Source organism: Phyllobates terribilis, unplaced genomic scaffold (genome assembly GCF_046119375.1).
Source record: "Phyllobates terribilis strain yellow unplaced genomic scaffold, ASM4611937v1 Scaffold_9__5_contigs__length_417890890, whole genome shotgun sequence".
In the NCBI taxonomy this organism is placed as follows: Eukaryota; Metazoa; Chordata; class Amphibia; order Anura; family Dendrobatidae; genus Phyllobates; species Phyllobates terribilis.
In genome coordinates, this window is record NW_027362769.1 from 300000140 (window position 1) to 300026679 (window position 26540).

Consider the following 26540-nt stretch of genomic DNA (forward strand, 5'->3'; position numbering starts at 1 on the left):
CTAGTAGTCGGCTAGTTTCTTCTTGGGGTTCCCTTGGAGGATAGTTGGCGTGATCTCTCTGGTGTCTTCTCAAGCTAAGTGTTTTCCCTTGTGCGTTTACCTGTTTGTCTTTAGTTGCATTGGGGGGCTGACTAGTGCTCACCCCGTCCCCTCCCTACCTAGGGCCTATTGCTAGGGGCAGTCAGGGATTAGGTTTCCTGCTCGGCGATAGGTACGGAACCTATTTAGGAGCATTAGGGGAGTTAGGGTGATTGTTAGATCTGCCTAGGAGTCTCCACTCCCCCTTTCCCTAGTGTTTGGCCATCCTTCCCCTCTTCCCGTTGTTGGGCACTTGGTTCTTCCCTCACCTCGCGTGACAATAAGAATGTAGGATTTTCACATGTGGATGAGTATGTGTAAGATCTCCACACGTGGAACTCCGCATGTGGATAAGAGAATGTGTATGATCTCCACTTGTGGATAAGAGTATGAGTGTGATGTCCACGTGTGGATAAGAGTATATGTGTGATCTCCATCAGTGGATGAGAGTATGTATAGGATCTCCACATGTGGATAAGAGTATGTGTAGGATCTCCACATGTGGATAAGAGTATGTGTAGGATCTCCACCTGTGGATGAGTATGTGTAAGAACTCCAAACATGGATCTCTGCATGTGGATAAAAGAATGTGTATGATCTCCACCTGTAGATAAAAGTATATGTGTGATCTCCACATGCGGATGAATATGTGTCGGATCTCCACATGTGGATAAGAATATTTGTAGTATCTCCACATGTGAATAAGAGAATGTGCTTGATCTCCGCATTTGGATAAGAGAATGAGTAGGATCTCTACCAGTAGATAAGAGTATGTGTAGCCTCTCCACATGTGGATAATTGTATGTGTAGGATCTCCACATTTGGATGAGTATGTGTAGGATCTTCACATGTGGATAAGAGTATGTGTGCTATCGCCATGTGTGGATAAGAGTATGTGTGAGATCTCCACGTGTGAATAAGAGTATGTGTGAGATGTCCACATGTGGATAAGAGTATGTGTGAGATCTCCACATGTGGTTAAGAGTATGTGTGAGATCTCCACGTATGAATAAGAGTATGTGTGAGATGTCCACATGTGGATAAGAGTATGTGTGAGATGTCCACATGTGGATAAGAGTATGTGTGAGATCTCCACGTATGAATAAGAGTATGTGTGAGATGTCCACATGTGGATAAGAGTATGTGTGAGATCTCCACATGTGGTTAAGAGTATGTGTGAGATCTCCACGTATGAATAAGAGTATGTGTGAGATGTCCACATGTGGATAAGAGTATGTGTGAGATGTCCACATGTGGATAAGAGTATGTGTGAGATGTCCACATGTGGATAAGAGTATGTGTGAGATCTCCACGTATGAATAAGAGTATGTGTGAGATGTCCACATGTGGATAAGAGTATGCGTGAGATGTCCACATGTGGATAAGAGTATGTGTGAGATCTCCACATGTGGATAAGAGTATGTGTGAGATCTCCACATGTGGATAAGAGTATGTGTGAGATATCCACATGTGGATAAGAGTATGTGTGAGATCTCCACATGTGGATAAGAGTATGTGTGAGATCTCCACATGTGGATAAGAGTATGTGTGAGATCTCCACATGTGGATAAGAGTATGTGTGAGATGTCCACATGTGGATAAGAGTATGTGTGAGATGTCCACATGTGGATAAGAGTATGTGTGAGATGTCCACATGTGGATAAGAGTATGTGTGAGATGTCCACATGTGGATAAGAGTATGTGTGAGATGTCCACATGTGGATAAGAGTATGTGTGAGATCTCCACGTATGAATAAGAGTATGTGTGAGATGTCCACATGTGGATAAGAGTATGTGTGAGATCTCCACATGTGGATAAGAGTATGTGTGAGATCTCCACATGTGGATAAGAGTATGTGTGAGATCTCCACGTATGAATAAGAGTATGTGTGAGATGTCCACATGTGGATAAGAGTATGTGTAGCCTCTCCACATGTGGATAATTGTATGTGTAGGATCTCCACATTTGGATGAGTATGTGTAGGATCTTCACATGTGGATAAGAGTATGTGTGAGATCTCCACGTGTGAATAAGAGTATGTGTGAGATGTCCACATGTGGATAAGAGTATGTGTGAGATCTCCACGTGTGGATAAGAGTATGTGTGAGATCTCCACGTGTGAATAAGAGTATGTGTGAGATGTCCACATGTGGATAAGAGTATGTGTGAGATGTCCACATGTGGATAAGAGTATGTGTGAGATCTCCACGTATGAATAAGAGTATGTGTGAGATGTCCACATGTGGATAAGAGTATGTGTGAGATCTCCACATGTGGATAAGAGTATGTGTGAGATCTCCACATGTGGATAAGAGTATGTGTGAGATCTCCACGTGTGAATAAGAGTATGTGTGAGATGTCCACATGTGGATAAGAGTATGTGTGAGATCTCCACATGTGGTTAAGAGTATGTGTGAGATCTCCACGTATGAATAAGAGTATGTGTGAGATGTCCACATGTGGATAAGAGTATGTGTGAGATGTCCACATGTGGATAAGAATATTTGTAGTATCTCCACATGTGAATAAGAGAATGTGCTTGATCTCCGCATTTGGATAAGAGAATGAGTAGGATCTCTACCAGTAGATAAGAGTATGTGTAGCCTCTCCACATGTGGATAATTGTATGTGTAGGATCTCCACATTTGGATGAGTATGTGTAGGATCTTCACATGTGGATAAGAGTATGTGTGCTATCGCCATGTGTGGATAAGAGTATGTGTGAGATCTCCACGTGTGGATAAGAGTATGTGTGAGATGTCCACATGTGGATAAGAGTATGTGTGAGATCTCCACGTGTGGATAAGAGTATGTGTGAGATCTCCACGTGTGAATAAGAGTATGTGTGAGATGTCCACATGTGGATAAGAGTATGTGTGAGATGTCCACATGTGGATAAGAGTATGTGTGAGATCTCCACGTATGAATAAGAGTATGTGTGAGATGTCCACATGTGGATAAGAGTATGTGTGAGATCTCCACATGTGGATAAGAGTATGTGTGAGATCTCCACATGTGGATAAGAGTATGTGTGAGATCTCCACGTGTGAATAAGAGTATGTGTGAGATGTCCACATGTGGATAAGAGTATGTGTGAGATCTCCACATGTGGTTAAGAGTATGTGTGAGATCTCCACGTATGAATAAGAGTATGTGTGAGATGTCCACATGTGGATAAGAGTATGTGTGAGATCTCCACATGTGGTTAAGAGTATGTGTGAGATCTCCACGTATGAATAAGAGTATGTGTGAGATGTCCACATGTGGATAAGAGTATGTGTGAGATGTCCACATGTGGATAAGAGTATGTGTGAGATGTCCACATGTGGATAAGAGTATGTGTGAGATCTCCACGTATGAATAAGAGTATGTGTGAGATGTCCACATGTGGATAAGAGTATGTGTGAGATGTCCACATGTGGATAAGAGTATGTGTGAGATCTCCACGTATGAATAAGAGTATGTGTGAGATGTCCACATGTGGATAAGAGTATGTGTGAGATCTCCACATGTGGTTAAGAGTATGTGTGAGATCTCCACGTATGAATAAGAGTATGTGTGAGATGTCCACATGTGGATAAGAGTATGTGTGAGATGTCCACATGTGGATAAGAGTATGTGTGAGATGTCCACATGTGGATAAGAGTATGTGTGAGATCTCCACGTATGAATAAGAGTATGTGTGAGATGTCCACATGTGGATAAGAGTATGTGTGAGATGTCCACATGTGGATAAGAGTATGTGTGAGATGTCCACATGTGGATAAGAGTATGTGTGAGATCTCCACATGTGGATAAGAGTATGTGTGAGATCTCCACATGTGGATAAGAGTATGTGTGAGATCTCCACATGTGGATAAGAGTATGTGTGAGATCTCCACATGTGGATAAGAGTATGTGTGAGATCTCCACGTGTGAATAAGAGTATGTGTGAGATGTCCACATGTCGATAAGAGTATGTGTGAGATCTCCACATGTCGATAAGAGTATGTGTGAGATCTCCACATGTGGATAAGAGTATGTGTGAGATCTCCACTTGTGAATAAGAGTATGTGTGAGATCTCCACATGTGGATAAGAGTATGTGTGAGATCTCCACATGTGGATAAGAGTATGTGTGAGATCTCCACATGTGGATAAGAGTATGTGTGAGATGTCCACATGTGGATAAGAGTATGTGTGAGATGTCCACATGTGGATAAGAGTATGTGTGAGATCTCCACATGTGGATAAGAGTATGTGTGAGATCTCCACATGTGGATAAGAGTATGTGTGAGATCTCCACATGTGGATAAGAGTATGTGTGAGATGTCCACATGTGGATAAGAGTATGTGTGAGATGTCCACATGTGGATAAGAGTATGTGTGAGATCTCCACGTGTGAATAAGAGTATGTGTGAGATGTCCACATGTGGATAAGAGTATGTGTGAGATGTCCACATGTGGATAAGAGTATGTGTGAGATCTCCACATGTGGATAAGAATATGTGTATAATAACCACTTTCAGATAAGAGTACGTGTAGGTTCTCTCCCTGTGGATTAGAGTATGTGTATGATCTCCACATGTGGTTACTATATTTTGTAAAGATGGTAAATTACAAACGAAATATCTTATATATCCACTGACACGCCTGATATTCTTTAGTGCTTATCATTCAGTGTATATGGAACGCAAAAATACATGCCCTAGATGTGGGTGGGCAAGTAGCTGGAGAGTAGGGGGAGAAACTGCTGTTTAATAAGAAGACTTCAAGTTCAGCTTGTGCTGCAACTTTTGATCTTTCATCTTGACAAGGGACACACCTCTGTAATCTTCATGTCTCTGTCTCTACTTTATGCTGCAATCAGATAGGTCAGCAGAAACCTGGTGACAGAATTCAGTAAATAAGCATGCAGGGTAAATCTTTATTAACAGAATATATGAATAAAAACCTGCCCCTGCCCTACCAAAGCAGTTACTTACTGAAAAGGACACCCATATCTCTTGTTAGTGTGATGTTGGAAATCACTGCAGAAAAGTTATTAAAAGTTTAAAAACTTACTGTAGGGCTGTCAAAACTTGTTTTGAGCGGGTAGTTCCTTTTCATCTGTACTCTGATAGTGCTGTAAAGTGGCTTGAAAAGGTATTCATACCCTATGAACTTCTCAATTTTTCATATTCCATCTGCAGACTTAAATGTATTTTATTGGGATTTCATGTGATATACAACACAAACTATGAATTATTTGTGGAGTGTAAAGGAAATGATACATGGTTTTCTAAATATTTAAAAATATGAGTCTGAAAATTGTGACGTGCATTTTTATTCAGCCCCCTGAGTCAATACTTTGTAGGACCACTGTTAAGCTCACGCCCGGACTGTTTGGCGTGAGATTGCTAGATGCGACCACGGCGGCTTAATCGAGTCCGTGGTCCGAGGAGGGACGTGGGAGGTGGCCCAGGTCAGACCCCGGTCACAGCTGTTGACCCACACTGGGGAATGCCGGAACGGGCAGGCACGGCTGGTATGCAGACAGGCGGGTACTGACAGATAGGTAAACAGGCTGGATAGGGACCAGTACAGACTGTGATACAGGAACAGAGCCGCAGGTGCGGAGGGTAAGTGGAGCAGGGCAGAGCAGAGCCACAGGTGCGGAGGGCAAGCGGAGCAGGGCAGAGCAGAGCCGCAGGTGCGGAGGGCAAGCGGAGCAGAGCAGAGCCGCAGGTGCGAAGGGCAAGCGGAGCAGAGCAGAGCCGCAGGTGCGGAGGGCAAGCGGAGCAGAGCAGAGCCGCAGGTGCGGAGGGCAAGCGGAGCAGGGCAGAGCCGCAGGTGCGGAGGGCAAGCGGAGCAGGGCAGAGCCGCAGGTGCGGAGGGCAAGCGGAGCAGAGCAGAGCCGCAGGTGCGGAGGGCAAGCAGAGCAGAGCCGCAGGTGCGAAGGGCAAGCGGAGCAGGGCAGAGCCGCAGGTGCGGAGGGCAAGCGGAGCAGGGCAGAGCCGCAGGTGCGGAGGGCAAGCGGAGCAGGGCAGAGCCGCAGGTGCGGAGGGCAAGCGGAGCAGGGCAGAGCCGCAGTTGCGGAGGGCAAGCGGAGCAGGGCAGAGCCGCAGGTGCGGAGGGCAAGCAGAGCAGAGCCGCAGGTATGGAGGGCAAGCGGAGCAGAGCGGAGCCGCAGGTGAGGAAGGCAAGCGGAGCAGAGCAGAGCCGCAGGTGAAGCGGACAGACAGGACAGGGCTCTGTTCACATGGAACAGACAGGGACAAGGAAACACAGGAAGATAGCTAGAACACAGGAGATAGATACGGAGGCAGGGAAATGTGACAAGCAGAACCAGATACACACAAGGTACTTGCTATGAAGTAGCGAGTGGACACAAAACTCACAAACAGAAGTACAGAGACAACAAGTAGGAGTTAGGTACTGGTTCAGACACTGCAGGAAAAGGGAAGGATCGGACATAGAGACAAACAGGTAGCGGGCTAGGACACAGTTCAGACAGGAACGGACACAGGAACGAGATACAGGAACAAGCCTGGGTACTCATCTCCCAGGGTGGCGGAAACAGACTAGAAGTCACAGATACAGGTACCGGGCCTGGGTACTCAGCCCCCAGGGTGGTGGAAACAGACTAGAAGTCACAAATACAGGTAACGGGCCTGGGTACTCAGCCCCCAGGGTGGCAGAAACAGACAAGATTCAGGACAGGACCTGGCAACTCACAGTTGCACAGAACACACTGTAAGAAAGTGTTGCTCAGGCACCTCCCACTCAGTGGAGGAGGTTTAAGTATCCAGTGACTCACAGCAATAGGCTGGGGATGCATTAGGACTGTGCATACTGTAACTTTAAGAATCAGGAAGCTCCAGCGCCGCCGCCCTAAGCCAGCAGACAAGAGACAAGCACACAGCAAGTAAAGGAGACATAGTGCGCAGCCTGGACTGGTAGGTAAGTTGGCGGTCTTGTATGGTGGGAGATGGTAAGCCATGCCAGCACGCCGCCAGGGATGTTACAACCACCTTCACTGCAATTACTGCTGCAAGTCTTTTGGGATATGTCTCTACCAGCTTTGTGCATCTAGAGACTGAAATATTTACCCATTCTTCTTTGCAAACTAGCTCTAGCTCAGTGAGATTGGATGGAGGCATCTGTGAATGGCAATTTTCAAGTCTTGCCACAAATTCTCAATGGCATTAAGGTCCGGGCGGTGACTGGGCCATTCACAAACATGAATATGCTTTGGTCTAAACCATTCCATTGTAGCTCTGGTAGCATGTTTAAGATCGTTGTCCTACTAGAAGGTGAACCTATTCTCCAGTCTCAAGTCTTTTGCAGCTTCTAACAGATTTTACTCTAGGTTTGCCCTGTATTTAGCTCCATCTATATTCCCATCAACTCTGGCTTGCTTCCCTGTCCCTGCTGAAAAAGCAACCCCACAGCATGATGCTGCGACCACCATGTTTGACAGCGGGAGTGGTGTTTTCAGGGTGATGTGCCACACCTAGCGTTTTGCTATTATCCCCAAAAAAGTTCTACTTTGGTCTGATCTGACCAGAGCAGCTTCTTCCACATGCTATACGTGTCCCCTACATGGCTTTTTGAAAACTGCAAACAGGACTTTTTATGGCTTGCTGTCAAAAATGGCTTTCTTATCACTTTTCCATAAAGGCCAGATTTGTGAAGTATACGACTAATAGTAGTCCTGCGGACATATACTCCCCCCTAAGCTGTGGCTCCACATTGCCTACCTTTCTGGATTAAATATATAAAATGAAATAGCTCTGTTCCTCTTTCTTTGTAAACCACACCCATGTTATTTTGGAGCTGGCAGTGACCATACGGGGGTATATACATATATTTTATGCATTGGAATCGGAGGTGTATATACCATACTCTCATTGTGAGTTCCCCAATAACCGGCCTAGTAGACGAAGCAGCCGCAGTCCCGTCTATCACTCAGTTGCGTAATTGTCCTGACGATTGATGGCACTGGAGTTGCGTTTCCTTGACATATTGGTGGCAGCAGTGGATCTGTGTGATCTCCCCAATGTCATCTGTTCCAAAGTGGTAACAGTGGTGGGATCAATGTGAGCCGTGACATATTGGTGGCAGCGGCTTGATCTATGTGACCCTCTGGGCTGTTATCCTAAGGAGTATATCACTTAAAAAAACAATAAAATACATTTAAGTTTGTAGGTGTAATGTGAAAACATGGAAAAATTCACAGGGTATGAATAGTTTTTCAAGGCCCTTTTCCTCATTTCCCCTTTTTGCCATAGCTTGTCTGCCCTGAATGCCTCCTCCACCCCTCTGATCAGCCTTTTATGCAGTTTGGGGATTACAGATACTTTGAAGTATTATTTTCACATTCACCAATTTTCTTAGGCTTCTTCACACAGTGGGAGCATTAGTGCACAAATTAAGGCACCAGCCTAGGAGGTTGCAGAGTAGGACAGAGATTTGAAGCTGGTGTACAGAACAGGACAAGTGGAATTCTTAGCTCTGGCAAGATTGAAGGAAAATGCAGTTCTCTTAGGACCTTGAAAAAGTTGTCTAGACTTAAGCAATTAACTTACCCATGCAAGGACAAGTTCCATTAACGTGTAAGCAAAAGGGATAGTGAAAAGAAAACTAGGACTTTTAACAAAAGCGAAAACTTTTGAGAAAAGATTGCAGGAAACTAGTGAGCGAAGCATAATGTGGTATAAAATGCTGCATATAAAAAAAATAACTTCTACAAAATAAAATACTGTCTCCAGCAGATATATTGAACCCATAAGTATCTCATCTAAATATGAATTTATTTTATTCCAGCTGCTCGATAGAATATGACATTTTGGTGGTGTATTTTTTTTTTAATTACTCCTTACGATTCTAGAGATACAGGTCTTTTTAACCTTTTCCCGAACTTAAATGTATCCATTTATCCTGATTGGGAAGGACTTCCTGACCTTTGCCATATGGATACGTCATAGCGATTTTGTGCGCACAGAAGCTGTGTGCGCACGATCGCCGCCAGGTGTTTAGCGAATCTCACAGTGGACACCCAGCTCTCACTGCCAGGAGTGCTGCTCCCGGCAGTTTAACCACAGAATTCAGAAGCCAGGGAGATGGAGGGGGCTCCCTCTCCCCTCTGATTGGCACCCCCAAGACTTCATCACAAGGACCCGATCGTTGACATAGTGACCTGATATCATCATGACGACATCCGAATCACCAAGCTAGCAAGCTTGTTAGACCATGCTCAGAGCATGTTCTAACAAGCTTATGTGTCAGTGCACCACTAATAGTTATAAAGCATTGCAATGCTTTATAACAGCAATCAGACTGCAAAAAGTAAAAATAAAGAAAATTGCAAACTATATATATATATATATATATATATATATATATATATACAGTACAGACCAAAAGTTTGGACACACCTTCTCATTTAAAGATTTTTCTCTATTTTCATGACTATGAAAATTGTACATTCACACTGAAGGCATCAAAACTATGAATTAACACATGTGGAATTATATACTTAACAAAAAAGTGTGAAACAACTGAAAATATGTCTTATATTCTAGGTTCTTCAAAGTAGCCACCTTTTGCTTTGATGACTGCTTTGCACACTCTTGGCATTCTCTTGATGAGCTTCAAGAGGTAGTCACCAGAAATGGTCTTCCAACAATCTTGAATGAGTTCCCAGAGATGCTTAGCACTTGTTGGCCCTTTTGCCTTCACACTGCGGTCCAGCTCACCCCAAACCATCTCGATTGGGTTCAGGTCTGGTGACTGTGGAGGCCAGGTCATCTGGCGTAGCACCCCATCATTCTCCTTCTTGGTCAAATAGCCCTTACACAGCCTGGAGGTGTGTTTGGGGTCATTGTCCTGTTGAAAAATAGATGATGGTCCAACTAAATGCAAACCGGATGGAATAGCATGCTGCTGCAAGATGCTGTGGTAGCAAGCTGGTTCAGTATGCCTTCAATTTTGAATAAATCCCCAACAGTGTCACCAGCAAAGCACCCCCACACCATCACACCTCCTCCTCCATGCTTCACGGTGGGAACCAGGCATGTAGAGTCCATCCGTTCACCTTTTCTGCGTTGCACAAAGACACGGTGGTTGGAACCAAAGATCTCAAATTTGGACTCATCAGACCAAAGTACAGATTTCCACTGGTCTAATGTCCATTCCTTGTGTTCTTTAGCCCAAACAAGTCTCTTCTGCTTGTTGCCTGTCCTTAGCAGCAGTTTCCTAGCAGTTATTTTACCATGAAGGCCTGCTGCACAAAGTCTCCTCTTAACAGTTGTTGTAGAGATGTGTCTGCTGCTAGAACTCTGTGTGGCATTGACCTGGTCTCTAATCTGAGCTGCTGTTAACCTGCGATTTCTGAGGCTGGTGACTCAGATAAACTTATCCTCAGAAGCAGAGGTGACTCTTGGACTTCCTTTCCTGGGGCGGTCCTCATGTGAGCCAGTTTCTTTCTAGCACTTGATGGTTTTTGCAACTGCACTTGGGGATACTTTCAAAGTTTTCCCAATTTTTCGGACTGACTGACCTTCATTTCTTAAAGTAATGATGGCCACTCGTTTTTCTTTACTTAGAATTTGTATTGTGACAAGAAAAAAGCAGCTAACAGTCTATTCAGTAGGACTATCAGCTGTGTATTCACCTGACTTCTGCACAACACAACTGATGGTCCCAACCCCATTTATAAGGCAAGAAATGCCACTTATTAAACCTGACAGGGCACACCTGTGAAGTGAAAACCATTTCCGGTGACTACCTCTTGAAGCTCATCAAGAGAATGCCAAGAGTGTGCAAAGCAGTCATCAAAGCAAAAGGCGGCTACTTTGAAGAACCTAGAATATAAGACATATTTTCAGTTGTTTCACACTTTTTTGTTAAGTATATAATTCCACATGTGTTAATTCATAGTTTTGATGCCTTCAGTGTGAATGTACAATTTTCATAGTCATGAAAATACAGAAAAATCTTTAAATGAGAAGGTGTGTCCAAACTTTTGGTCTGTACTGTATGTATAAATCACAAACTAAAATAATAACTAAAACATATTGGACCCATAAATAAGTATTTTTATAAAAAAAAAAAAAAAAGTAGGCATATTTGGTATCGCCGCGGTCAGAATGATCCGACCTATGAAACGGTCACACTAGTTAACCCCCTTCAGTGAACACCTTAAAAAATGATGCAAAAACTATGCTTTTTCATCATACCGCTAAACAAAAAGTGGAATAAAATGCGATCAAAAACTCGGAAGAAAATAAAAATGTTACCGCTGAAAACGTCATCTTCTTCCGCAAAAAACCAAGCCGCTATACAGCTCCAACAGTGGAAAAATAAAAAAACCTATAGCTCTCAGAATACAACGATGCAAAAACTATTTATCTGTTTAACCCTTTAACGACTGCCTTTTAACAGTGGTCGTTAAGGGTACTTATTCCCTCAGTTTTAAAACAGCAATCGGGAATAAGGGAGTAGCGCCGCCCGGCGGCAACAATTGCCGTGTGTGTCAGATTTATTTGACAGCTGACACCCTGCAGTATTGGCCCCGGCCGGTTCTGCAACTGATCGGGGCCGATTAGCCCCTTAAATACCGACAGCGGTATTTAAGTTGTTACAAGGGAGTTGTCAGGGAAATATTAATATCAGCAAAATGTTCTTCCATATCTGCCTGACGTAGATGTTCACCCCCCTCCCTTATTCCCCTTCTGCTCAGCACAAAAGCCCCAATTAACTCACGCCTGGTAAATAGTTTATGCAAATACAACCAGCCAAGGAGTGTTATAACTTCATTAGGAAGTAAGCATCTTGTCCCTGAAAGACGCAGGAGGTAATTAAAATGCAGGCTTGCACTAATTTGCGTGTAATTGTTGAAGCTGCTTCCCGACTTCAAAGGGGAATTTGCAGACATGATGACTCCAATATGAATTATGAGATATTATGAGCTCCATACGTCCGGCAATAACGAGACCCAAATGGGTAGTGACCAAATCAGCCCAGGAATGTGTAGGTACTTTTCCAGGGCTGTAACCAAAATCCGGGAGCTGCAGCGCAAAAACACCTGAATGGCAGACTGCAGCTATGCGAAGTGTGATATCAAAATAAAGATAAAATCATAAGTAAAAAAATGGTATAGTTTGCAAGCTTCTGTGATCAACGGGCGATGAGTTATCGCAGAAGTTAGCGTTTCTAACAAAAATGTACAGGCTGGAGACCGGCCCACATGATGTCACCACAAGGGGCGTGTGGCCAGATCTCCCTTAGGTTTAAAAGAATCACAGGAGCACTCATTGCAAGGGGGGAATAAGAATTATAAGCAACGGGTCCTGTTCAATAACAGCATATTCCAACCGGAGCGCCCCTCCTCCACCTATATTGAGTCGTTGCAGCGATCTTTATAGTGTAAGTTTCACTTTTTTATCCTGTTTTATTTTATGTAATTGCCTATGTATTTTAATGTCCCCTTTGTAACATCCTTGTATATATTTTTCCTAAACACTGCCTCCCTTTTGGATTAAATATAAAATTTAATAGTTCTGTTTCTTTTGTTCTGTAATCGTTCCCTACCCCGAAGCCATATACGCTACCAAAACGCAGGCGTCCGGCCAGGCCTGTATTATATTTCAAACTCGGCCGGTGGTGGCAGAGAGTATTAATAATTGGGCTATCGTGAAGCTGACAGTGACCGTACGGAGGGCATTAAACACGGATTCCAGGCTGTGGAACCCAGGGTGTTGAGCCATATGCTCACTGGTCGCTTACCGATACCTACGTAGAGAGTAGTCTGGATTGCGTGCTCGCGACTCCGGACGAAATAAGGACAGGGTGACTGCAATGGCGAGATATTGCGTGATCTCCCCGGTGTCGTCCTGACTGTATGTGGGTGGAATACTGTCTCACAAAAAAGTGAATAAAAAGCAATCAAAAAGTTGTATGTAAAATTGTACAAAAAAAAACGCCCTAATATGGCTCCTTCGACAAAAAAATAAAAAAGTTACAGCTCTCAGAATATGACAATGCAAAAACAAATTTATTTTTGTAAAATATTGTTTTTTTGTGTGTAAAAATAGCAAATAAAATAAACAATATAAATAAGGTACCGCTGTAATCATTCCGACCCGACGAGCAAATCGATCTTATCACTTTTACTGCACGGTGAATGACGCAAAAAATAAAAACAATAACTGAATTGCTGGTTTTTGCTCATTGTGTGTCTGAAAAATCTGAATAAAAAGCGATCAAAAATGATGTGCCCCAAAATGGTACCAAAAAAATCTGCAACTTGTCCCGCAAAGAATAATCCCTCATACAGCGCTATTCACCAAAAAATAAAGTTACAGATCTCCCAATAAAGCGGCGAAAAAATAATAATTTTTATAAAAAAGCATTTTTACTGTGTGACAGCAGCAAAACGTAAAAAAAAACCATATAAATCTGGTATCGCTGTAATCGCACCAACCCGAAGAATAAATCCGCCTTATCACTTATACCACATAGTGAACCACACAAAATTATAAATAAGGACTACTCTTGTACTGGTGTCTATTTGTTCATTCTACCTCCCAAAAATCGGAATAAGGCTCGGCTCATGTTTATCCTGCGCTGAGCGCTTATGTCGGGGTTTTTGTGTAAATTCCCCAAAACCGCAATTCAGACAAAACCTTGGATGGAACCACTCACTTATGAGGCGGTGTCCCATCATTTTAGGTGTCTTTTCAGTGCAAAAGTGTGGGCGACCACAGATGTGTTCACATATAAAAAGTTCAATACCACCAGAGCTGACGCCAAACGTACTCCAAAGAGTCTCCATCTGCCTCATTATGGTGGGTGGTTCGGTTGGATGTTTCGTCTGAATCGTATTTTTGTGGGATTTACACGGAAACCCCAACATAAGTGCTCAGCGTAGAACACAAGATTGTGCTCCAGCCTTATTATGGAAGCAATCGAAAAATGTTATGTAACCTAAAATGTTACCAATAAAAAGCCTAATTTATCCCGCACAAAACCAGCCCCCACTCAGGTCCGTCATCTGTCACTGGAACTATAGGGGATCCCCACGTTACTGGTAGAACATCACCCCCTCAAATAAAATCCTGTGATTTCTGCGCTCCCAAATCCAAATGCCCCCTCCTTCTGAGCCCCACTTTGCTTAAACCGCAGTAAGTGGCCACATGTTTATCATTAGTGTAGTGGGGAAAGAGCACTTAATTTACAGGGTGCATGGCTCCAGAAGCACAAGCAATTTCTACAATGGGGTCACTTTTGTTTTTTTTTCTGCTGTTCTCGCATCTTCAGGGATCCGCAAATGTTGCCCGTAAACTATTCTACCAAAATCTGTGTTCCAAAAGCCAAATAGCGCTCCTTCCTTGTCAGCCCTGACGTGTGGCCTAACATTAATTTCTGACGACATATGGGGCATCACCACATTCAGGAGAAATTGCACAATAAATTATGGGCTCCAGTTTCACCTATTAACCCTTGTGTACCGGACAAATTTGAAGCAAATACAAAAATTACATTTTTACCACAAAAATGTCATTTTCACGTCTCAATGTTATAAAATTCTGGGAGGCACCTATGGGTTCAAAATACTCACTACACCCCCAGATCAATTCCTTAGACAGTGAAGTTTCCAATATGGGGTCATCTGGGGGGTTTCTGGCACCTCAGGGCACAGCTAATGGAGCCCACAATCTGTTAAAACAAAATCTGTGTTCTAAAATCCAAGTAGCGCTTTTTCCCATACAACCCTGCTGTGTGATCAAACAGTAGTGTATAACTACATATGGGGTCACACTCTCTTCGGTAAAAATTGCATAACAAATTGTGGGGTTCATTTTCTCCTATTACCCCTAGTGTAAATTATAAATTGGTGCTAAAACAGTATTTTAGTGGGAAATAAATTAATTTTTTGTTCTCACATCTAGAATTTATAAAGTTTTGTGAATCACCCATAGTTTAAAAATTCTCAGTACACCCCTAGATGAACTCTTTGAGGTGTCTAGTTTCCAAAATGGGGTTACTTGTGGGGGGTTTCTGCTGTTTTTGCATTTCTGGGGCTCTCCAAATGCGACATGGCATTCACAATTTATTCCAGACAAATAGCGCTCTTTCCTTTCCTAGCCCTGCCATGTGCCCAAACAGAAGTTTTTGACCATATATGGAGTATCATTGCTGTGAGTATGTGCGGATGTGGGTTATAATAATCCATAGGCAGGTTAACAATGCAACAATATTTTATTCCTACATCCATGGTTTTACAACAATTCCAGGTAAAATGGCCAAAATATATTGCCCCCAGTCCACAAGATCCCCTCCCCGGGGAGGTAGTTCCCCTGCTTTTGTACCAGGCGATACTTGCTGCCTCCCAACTTTTGGTTGGCCCACAGATCTTATCTCCAGCAGTATAGTCTGTAGCCACAGTCCACGCTCCTCCAGATGACAGGTAAAACGACAGAAGCACAGGTATCCAGTAGCAATAATCCTTAAGAAACTTCATCAAATACAGACGACATATCCCACAACTGTAGCACGTGGATCCAGACAGTTGACAACTGATCTCCAAACTCCATAGGCCATCCATCCATGCATGGGCTCCAGTACATCAGCCTAGATCCTCTCCCTTTGATGTCATTGTACCAACCCTGAAAAGTCAGAAGTGTTCACAACCTCCCCCTTAAGCATTTTCTTTTAGCTGAAACAATGACGAATATTCCAGGAGCCCTTCACCTGAGACTGCATGTGAGACCCCCCTGTGGTGACGTCTCCGGTAGGTCTTCAATCCTTATCCCCACAATGTGACTAGTGGCTGTTAGAACAAGGGCTTGAGGCTCCTGAGATACTAATGAGATTACTGGAATGCTGACACTTTACAAGTGAAATTAGTGCACATACAGTACAGACCAAAAGTTTGGACACACCTTCTCATTTAAAGATTCTTCTGTATTTTCCTGACTATGAAAATTGTACATTCACACTGAAGGCATCAAAACTATGAATTAACACATGTGGAATTATATAGTTAACAAAAAAGTGTGAAACAAATGAAAATATGTCTGATATTCTAGGTTCTTTAAAGTAGCCACCTTTTGCTTTGATGACTGCTTTGCACACTCTTGGCATTCTCTTGATGAGCTTCAAGAGGTAGTCCCCGGAAATGGTTTTCACTTCACAGGTGTGCCCTGTCAGGTTTAATAAGTGGGATTTCTTGCCTTATAAATGGGGTTGGGACCATCAGTTGTGTTGTGCAGAAGTCTGGTGAATACACAGCTGATAGTCCTACTGAATAGACTGTTAGAATTTGTATTATGGAAAGAAAAAATCAGCTAAGTAAAGAAAAACGAGTGGCCATCATTACTTTAAGAAATGAAGGTCAGTCAGTCCGAAAAATTGGGAAAACTTTGAAAGTGTCCCCAAGTGCAGTTGCAAAAACCATCAAGTGCTACAAAGAAACTGGCTCACATGAGGACCCTCCCAGGAAAGGAAGACCAAGAGTCAACTCTGCTTCTGAGGATAAGTTTATCCGAGTCACCAGCCTCAGAAATCGCAGGTTAACAGCAGCTCAGATTAGAGACCAGGTCAATGCCACACAGAGTTCTAGCAGCAGACACATCTCTACAAGAACTGTTAAGAGGAGACTTTGTGCAGCAGGCCTTCATGGTAAAATAGCTGCTAGGAAACCACTGCTAAGGACAGGCAACAAGCAGAAGAGATTTGTTTGGGCTAAAGAACACAAGGAATGGACATTAGACCAGTGGAATTGTGTGCTTTGGACTGATGAGTCCAAATTTAAGATCTTTGGTTCCAACCACCGTGTATTTGTGCGACGCTGAAAAGGTGAACGGATGGACTCTACATGCCTGGTTTCCACCGTGAAGCATGGAGGAGGAGGTGTGATGGTGTGGGGGTGCTTTGCTGGTGACACTGTTGGGGATTTATTCAAAATTGAAGGCATACTGAACCAACATGGCTACCACAGCATCTTGCAGCGGCATGCTATTACATCCGGTTTGCGTTTAGTTGGACCATCATTTATTTTTCAACAGGACAATGACCCCAAACACACCTCCAGGCTGTGTAAGGGCTATTTGACCAAGAAGGAGAGTGATGGGGTGCTACGCCAGATGACCTGGCCTCCACAGTCACCAGACCTGAACCCAATCAAGATGGTTTGGGGTGAGCTGGACTGCAGAGTGAAGGCAAAAGGGCCAACAAGTGCTAAGCATCTCTGGGAATTCCTTCAAGATTGTTGGAAGACGATTTCCGGTGACTACCTCTTGAAGCTCATCAAGAGAATGCCAAGAGTGTGCAAAGCAGTCATCAAAGCAAAAGGTGGCTACTTTGAAGAACCTAGAATATAAGACATATTTTCAGTTGTTTCACACTTTTTTGTTAAGTATATAATTCCACATGTGTTAATTCATAGTTTTGATGCCTTCAGTGTGAATGTACAGTTTTCATAGTCATGAAAATACAGAAAAATCTTTAAATGAGAAGGTGGGTCCAAACTTTTGGTCTGTACTGTACTTACAAGCAAGCAGAACTCTAATAAAACATAACAAGAAAATCTCTAATAAAACACAACAGTAAGATTGATAGAACCGGTGCTCCGTGCTGGAAAAAGTCTGCATCCCTTAGAGCGGCGGACTCCACTCTACTTCCATTGGTTCAATAGTCTTAGAACAAGGCCAGATCCTCACAATCGTGTTCGGGAGAAATTGCATAACAAAATATGGGGTCCGTTTTCTACTATTATCCATTGTGAAAATTACAATTTATGGGCTAAAGCTAAATTTTCATGAAAATTTAAATTTTCAATATGAGGACCTAATGTTATCAAATTCTGTGTAGTAACTATGGGTTCAAAATGCTCACTATACCCCTGGAAAAAATCCTTGAGGGTTGTTGTTTCCAAAATGGGATAACTTGCAGGGGGTTTCCACTGTTTAGGCACATCAGGGGTCTGCGTTCCAAAACGTCACTCCTTCCTTTCCAAGTCCTGCTGTGCTCCCAAACAATACTTTCCCCCTACATATGGGGTATCGGTGTACTCAGGAGCAATTGCACAAAAAATTATGGGGTCCACTTTCTCCTGTTACCCTTGTGAAAATAAAAAAAATTAAGGGTAAAAGTACATTTTTGTGGGAAAAATTAGATTTTTTTTTATTTTCACGGCTCTACATTATAAACTTCTGTGAAGCACCTGGGGGTTCAAGGTGCCCACTAGACATTTACATACATTCCTTGAGGGGTCTAGTTTCCCAAATGAAGTCACTTGTGGGAGATTTCCTCTGTTTAGGCACATCAGGGGCTCTCCAAATGCGACATGGCGTCCGCTCTCGATTCCAGCCATTTTTGCATTCAAAAAGTTAAACGGTGGTCCTTCCTTTCCGAACTCTGCCATGTGCCCAAACAGTAGTTGAACCCCACATATGGGGTATCGGCGTACTCAGGAGAAATTACACAACAAATTTTGGGGTTTATTTTCTCCTGTTACCCTTGTGAAAATAAAAAATTTGGGGCTAAAGTAACATTTTTGTGAAATAAAGTAAAATGTTAATTTTTTCCTTCCACATTGCTTTAGTTCCTGTGAAGCACCTGAAGGGTTCATAAACTAATTCAATGCGGGTTTAAGGGGTGCAGTTTTTAGAATGGTGTCACTTTTGAGTATTTTCTGTCATATAGGCCCCCCAAAGTCACTTCAAATGTGATGTAGTCCCTAAAAAATGGTAAATTGGAAAAATTAGAAATTGCTGATCAATTTTTAACCCTTCTAACTTCCTGACAAAAAAATGTTTCAAAAATTATGCACATGTAAAGTAGACATGTGGGAAATGTTATTTATTAACTATTTTGTGTGACATAACCATCTGGTTTAAAGGCGTAAGAATTAAAAGTTTTAAATTTGTGAAATTTTCTAAATTTTCAAACTTACCAAACCCATGGAGGGCCGCCATAATCATGGGAATCTGACGCAGTCCAGAAAATCTGACGTAGTCCACAAATGGATACCTTTAGTAATATAAAAAGAAAGCAAAAAAACAATACACCATTCCTCGTTAACCGATTTATCAGAATAAATGTTCCCACTCAGGTCTGAACTAAGTAGTCCAGCATTCCCTGAATCTGGCGACTGTGAATAGCAGTAAGTTACTGCTATTCATCAGAGTTGCTGGCTCCCGCTGCACTCTGTGAGTCCCGGCGGCTCTGAACAGCGGTGACGTCAGTAAATATATCGCTCATCAGAGTCGACGAGTCTCCCAGCGGGCAGCATGACCTGACAACTCTAATGAGCGGTATAGTTACTCACACAACCGCTGTTCAGATCTGCTGGGTCTTGCGGAGCGCGCTGGGAGTGGCTGCTGCTAAAAGCAGGTCGAGTCTCCATAGGAATTTATCGACAGATTAGGGGAAAGCTGGTCTAAATTGGACCTGTGTGGGACCCTTATTTTCTAATAAATTGGTGAACAAGGCATAGTGTCTTTGGGCCAGGTTGTAGGCTGGTCTCAGCCCTTCATGATTTTATGAAATCCCCAACTCTGATAACTCCTCACCGGATGATAGCAGAAGTTGGAGATTGATGCCATATTTTCCATCAGGATTTTATCTTTACTTAGAAACAAATCATGGCATAGCTGTTGTCAGTTGTCTCTGGCACTGTGGATCAATGGCTCACTGGCAGGGGCTGCAGTTGTGAGAAAATATGTATCCTTTTCCCTGGCTAGTCTCACTGCTGAAAATGTATGTCTCATTAATATTGGATTTATATCAATTCCGATATTCCATATTTTCTTTTGGAGACGTATTTCTGTTGCAGGTGTAACACTTCTCTTACAGAGAAAAAAAGGTGTCCAGTGTAAATGTATAATATTTCCCTTGAACTGACAATTTATTTCCTAGGGACAAAAGATTTCTTCCACTTCTGTGTCTATGCGTCAACACGTCTCTATGGTTGTCCAACTCTCTAAAAAGACTTCTCTGGTCTCAATTACCATTGTATAGCTCTGTCTATGCACAATATACATCTTCATGGTCTTTGTTCTACAAGAAGCTCTTGCATGTAATTAATTAGGGTAGGCACTTCTCTTTGTACACTGCCATTTTACATAAGGGCAGCTTTAGATTGCTAGCTCCTGTTTCCTTACTGCAAATGACAGAAGGAAGTAGGGAGGGGGGGTAGTGACTTAAGAGATTTTTAAGTGACAGTCTTGGTTTTATTTTCTCCCTTTTTATGTTTTTCAGGTATCCATTTGAGGACTATGTCGGATTCCCTGGATTGCGGCAGACCTGCATGGAAAGTGTGTGTGGGGGGGTGTTTTTTCAAATAAAGTATTTTTGTGTGTGTCTGATAGACATCTTTCTATTAGTAACACCAGGGCTCGATGGCAGTGGTGATATTTGTCAAACAGCTGACATCAAAACCAAGCCATATTACTCCGATTGCCCAAGCACCAGGGCAATCGGGAAGTCGGGCAAAGCACCAGAATTGGCGCATCTCATGTGAAGCTCCACTTCTGAGGCAGCTGTGGGCTGCTATTTTTAGGCTGGGAAGGGCCCAATAACCATGGACCTTCCCAGCCTGATAATATCAGCTCACAGCAGTATGCTTTACCTTTGCTGGTTTCATAAAATAGGGAGGACCCCATGTCATTTTTTTAAACAATTAAACAAGGCTAAAGACCCTTTTGTGCCACATGAATGGAACTAAAGGGTACAAGTTTATTATATGTAGGGGGCTTGTGAAATTATATATCTATATGATATCTATCTATCTAATATCAATATATTATCTATCTGTTATACATCTAATATCTTTAAATCATCTATCTATATTTTTATATAAGATTGCTTTATTACTTTTGTAAACTAGGTTTAAGTTATATAGTGTATATCTAAAAGATTATGTTAAAAATGGATATCATACAGATGCTAGGCGAGAAAAAAATCACAAACTCACATGACATACGGAGTGACATATGCATGACACTCGTCCAACTTTTCAGGATGAACATCAGAGCGATTTATAATACGCTGATGTGAGCGAACCCTTAGGCTACGGCCCCACTATCAGTATTTGGTCAGTATTTTTCATCAGTATCTGTAAGCCAAAATCAGGAGTGGGACAAAAATACAGAATTGGAGCACTTGTTTCTATTATACTTTTTTTCTGATTGTTCTTGACCTGGTTTTGGCTTACAAATACTGAGGAAAAATACTGACCAAATACTGAGAGTGAGGCTGTAGCCTTAGGCCACTGCCCCAATATCAGTATTTTGTCAGTATTTTTTCTCAGGAGTGGGAGCCAAAACCAGGTGAGGAACAATCAGAGAAAAGGTATTGTGAGGAGCTGCCCATTTACTAAAGACTTTTCCAGCACGGAGCTCTGTTTCCGTCTATATTATTATTGTGTTTTATTAGAGATTTGCTTGCTGTGTTTTATTAAGGTTCTGCTTGCTCGTGAGTGTGTGCACTAATTTCACTTGTAAAGTGTCCAGCATTCCAGTAATCTCGTTAATATCTCAGGAGCCTCTAACCATTGTTCAAACAGTGACTAGGCCCATTGTGTGAGTGTTCAAAGTAGATTTGGCAGAGCCGTCACCACAGGGAGCCTCGCGTGCAGACACAGGTGATGGGTTCGACCTGAGAAAAATACCTCCACTAATACTCACTTAGCTTTGGGTGGAGGGTGAGAGCAGTTCTGCCCATTCAGGGGGCTGATCCCAGTGAAGGAGAAAAGAAGCCACATAGTGGAAAGTTAGTGGAATGTCGTCGAATGGAGAGGATCTAATCTGAGGACCTGGACCATGGATGGATCGATGGCATATGGAGATTCGTACCGAATGGGCTGGATAAACATGCTACAGTTGTGGGATTTATCGCTGGGATTTAAACTTTCTTAACCCCTTCCCAACATGCGCCGTACATGTACTGCTCTGTGGGAGTTCAGTTCCCGCAAAGAGCAGTACATGTACGGCGCGGTGATGGGGCGAGCTCACGCTGAGCGCCGCTTCGATCACATCATGGGCGCTGCTGTGGGGTGTCAGCTCTCACTTAGAGCTGACACCCCGCAGCAGCGCCCATGATCGGTGCTAGCACCGATCGCAGGCGTTTAACCCCTCGGATGCCATTGTCAGTAGTGACAGCGACATCGCAGTGCATCGCAGAGGGAGTGGGCTCCCTCTGTCATCACGTCAACACAACGTGATGTGAAAAAAAATGAAAACATATTAATCCAATAAATATATTTATCTGTGTAAAAAAAAACAAAAAACAACAATTAAAGTACACATATTTGGTATTGCCGCGTCCGTAATGTCCCGACCTATAAAACTGTCCCACTAGTTAACCCCTTCAGTGAACATCGTTAAAAAAAAAGAGTAAAAACAAGGCAAAAAACTATGCTTTATCATCATACCACCAAACAAAAAGCTTCAACTCCATTCACAAAAAAAGCTCCCACTCAGGTCCGTCATCTGTTAACAATAATATAGCGGCTTCCACATTACTGGTAGTACAAAGTTCTCTGGAAAAACTAAATAGTTCCTCACCCTCCAAAAGAAATCCAGCGAATTCGGTGCTCCCAAATCCAAATGTCCCCCTCCATTCTGCACTCCAGTGTGTGTCTAAACCGCAGTTAACGTCCACATGTTTGGCATTCCTGTAGCAATGAGAGCATGCCTAATTTATGGGTGCATGTCTCCAGAAGGGCATAATGTACTGGTCACTACAATGTACTGGTCACTACAGCGTACTGGTCACTACAACGGCAGTTTGCAATCTTCACTTAACAACATCCACTGCTGCTTGTTTCTGGAAACACCCATGGAGTCAAAATCGTCACTACACCTGTAGATAAATTCACAAAGGGGTATAATTTCCAAAATGGGGTCACTTTAGGGGGATTCTGATCTTCTAGCACGTAGGGTCTCTGTATATTGAGTCCGCAAACTATTCTAGGAAAATCTGCGCTCCAGGAGGCAAAAAGTGCTCCGTCCCTCCTGAGTCTCGCCGTGTGGCAAAGCAGTACTGTATAGCCACATATGGGGTATTTCTACATTCAGCAGAACTTGTGGGTCAAATTTTGGTGCCATTTTTACCCATTTCCCAGTGTGAAAATGTAAAATCTGGGGCTAAAATTTTCGTGGTAAAAATGTAATTATTTTTTCTTTGCTGCCCAATGGTATAAAATTATGTGACACACCTGTAGTGTCAATATGATCACTGCACCCCTAGATGAATTAATTGAGAGGTGTAGTTTGTAAAATGAGGTCACTTATGGGGGGGGGTTCAGCAGATCTGGCACCTCTGGGGCTCTACCAATGTAACATGGCACCCTCAAACCAGTCCAACAAAATCTGAACTCCAATATGGTGATTCTTCCCTTCTGAGCTTTGCACTATGCCTCAAAAGTAGTTTTTGACCTCATATGGGATATCGGCATACTCAAGAGAATTGCACAACAAATTTTGGGGTCCATTTTCTCCTGTTATCCTTGTGAAAATGCAACATTTTGTGCTAAAAAACATTCTTTTTTTGTTGAAAATATTTTTTTATTTTTTTTATTTTCACGGCTCAATGTTGTAAACTTCTGTGAAGCACTTGGGGGTTCAAAGTGCTCACCACACATCTAGATAAGTTCCCTGAGGTGGGTGTCTAGCTTCCAAAATGGTGTCACTTGTGGGGGGTTTCCACAGTTTAGGGGCTCTCCAAACGCAGCATAGCGTCCACTAATTATTCCAGCAAATTTTACATTCAAAAAGTAAAAAGGCACTCCATCCCTTCCGAGCCCTGCCATGTGCCCAAACAGTGGTTTTTCCCCACATGTGGGGTATTGGCTTACTCAGAAGAAATTGCACAACAAATGGTATGGGGCAATTCATCTTGTTACTCTTATGAAAACACAAAATTGGGGTCTGAAAAACATTTTTGTGGGAAAAATGTGAAAATTTTATTTTTACGGCTTAATGTTATAAACTTCTGTGAAGCACCAAGGTGCTCAGCACACATCTAGATAAGTTCCCTGAGGGGTCTAGTTTCCAAAATGGTGTCACTTGTGGGGGGGTTTCCACTGTTTAGGCACATCAGGGGCTCTCCTAATGCAACATAGAGTCCGCTAATTATTCCAGCAAATTTTACATTCAAAAAGTCAAATGGTGCTCCTTTAGTTCCATGCCCTTCTGTGCGCCCACAGAGTAGTCTTCCTCCACATATTGGGTATCTGCTCAGGAGAAATTGCACAACAAACTGTATGGTGCAATTTTTCCTGTTACCCTAGTGAAAATGCAAAATTTGGGGCTGAAAAAAACATTTTTGTGGAAAAATGTGATTTCTTTATTTTCACGACTCAACGTTATAAACCTCTGTGAAGCACTTGGGGGTTCAAAGTGCTCACCACTCATCTAGATAAGTTCCCTGAGGGGTCTAGCTTCCAAAATGGTGTCACTTGTGAGGGGTTTCCACTGTTTAGACACATCAGCGGATAAGGGCCGGTGTCAGTACCCAGTGCGAACGAGGAAGTGTCGGTACACTGAGCAGGCGGGGGGGTGCCCACTCGTGGTCGGACACCCCGCCGGGCTATGGGCGGAGGATAGCGGTGCCAGTGCCCGCCCTTCCCCACCGCTTGCTCAGGGCCCCGGCAGCCGGATACTTACCTTTCCCCGTGCCTCCGCAGATCCTCTGTCTTCCTGCTGTGCACTCCCTGTGACGTCTCAGGTCAGAGGGTGCGGTGACGTCTTTCCACCGCGCCCTCCCCTGAGCCGTCACAGGCAGCGCAGAGAGGAACGATGCCGGCGACGCTGGAGTCCGGACCTGAGCAGCGGCAGCAGGTGAGGAGGAGAGATGGGAGTATTTGATTTTTTTTAATGTATGGAGGCATGGGGCATCATATGGGGGGCGGGGTGACATCCTGCATGGGGCATGATATAGGGGGAGATATCCTGCATGGGGCATTATAAAGAGGGGGTGTGACATTCTGCATGGGGCATTTTAAAGAGAGGGGGGTGATATCCTGCATGGGGCATTATAAAGAGGGGGGTGACTTGCTGCACGGGACATCCTGCATGGGGCATTATATGGGTTGGGAGAAGTGACGTCCTGCATGGGGCATTACATGGGGGGGGACATCCTGCATGGGGCATTACATGGGGGGTGACATCCTGCATGGGGCATTACATGGGGGGAGAAGTGACACCCTGCATGGGGCATTATATGGGGGAGTGACATCCTGCATGGAGCATTATATGAGGGGTGACATCCTGCATGGAGCATTATATGAGGGGTGACATCCTGCATGAGGCATAATATGGGGGGGAAGGGACATCCTGCATGGGGCATTATATGGGGGGAGGGTCATCCTGCATGGGGCATTATATGGGGGGGAAAGGGACATCCTGCATAGGGCATTATATGAGGGGGAGAAGTGACATCCTGCATGGGGCATTATATGGGGGGGACATCCTGCATGGGGCATCATAAAGAGGGGGGCTGACATCTTGCATGGGGCATTTTAAAGAGGGGGTGATATCCTGCATGAGGCATTATATGGTGGGGGAAAGGGACATCCTGCATGGAGCATTATATGGGGGGGAAAGGGACATCCTGCATGGGGCATTATATGGGGGGTGGAAAGGGACATCCTGCATGGGGCATTATATGGGGGGGTTAGGGACATCCTGCATAGGGCATTATATGGGAAGGGAGAAGTGACATCCTGCATGGGGCATTATATGGGGGGTGACATCCTGCATGGGGCATTAAATGGGGGTGACCTCCTGCATGGGGCATTATATGGGGGAAGGGACATCCTGCATGGGGCATTATATGGGGGGAAGGGACATCCTGCATGGGGCATTATATGAAGGTGGGAGGGACATCCTGCATAGGGCATTATATGGGGGGAGAAGTGACATCCTGCATGGGGCATTATATGGGGGTGACATCCTGCATGGGGCATTATATGGGGGGAGAAGTGATATCCTGCATGGGGCATTATATGGGGGGAGTGACATCCTGCATGGGACATTATATGGGGGGGTGACATCCTGCATGGGGCACTATAAGGGGGGGGACAGCCTGCATGGGGCATTATAAGGGGGAACAGCCTGCATAGGGCATTATGTGGGGGGAACAGCCTGCATGGAGCATTATATGGGGACCAGTATCCTGTATGGAGCGTTAAATGGGGGCCAGTATCCTGTACGGAGCATTTTATGGGGGCCAGTATTCTGTATGGAGCGTTATATGGGGGCCAGTAATCCGTATGGAGTGTTATATGGGGGCCAGTATTCCTTATGGAGCATTTTATGGGGGCCAGGATACTGTGTGGAGTGATTCGCCGGTTTCTGAGCTATTGTAGAATTTACAATAGATATCACTCATGTAATGTAAAAGGTGAAATCTTTGCAATGTCCTATACCTATGTTTCTCTGCCGTATCTGTGCATCATGAATCGTGGTATGTGTTAAAGGGGCCCACTG

At 43.6% G+C, this 26540-nt stretch overlaps 1 long non-coding RNA gene across 1 annotated transcript in view; it reads left to right on the top strand.

The window, feature by feature from the left end:
• LOC141162133 (uncharacterized) overlaps window positions 1-20430 on the top strand; it is a 51958-nt gene extending 31528 nt beyond the window's left edge. Inside the window, exon 3 of the long non-coding RNA XR_012250741.1 lies at window positions 20308-20430. This is a non-coding gene — a long non-coding RNA (uncharacterized lncRNA). The remainder of the gene's footprint in view (window positions 1-20307) is intronic.
• Window positions 20431-26540: the final 6110 nt, after the last annotated feature.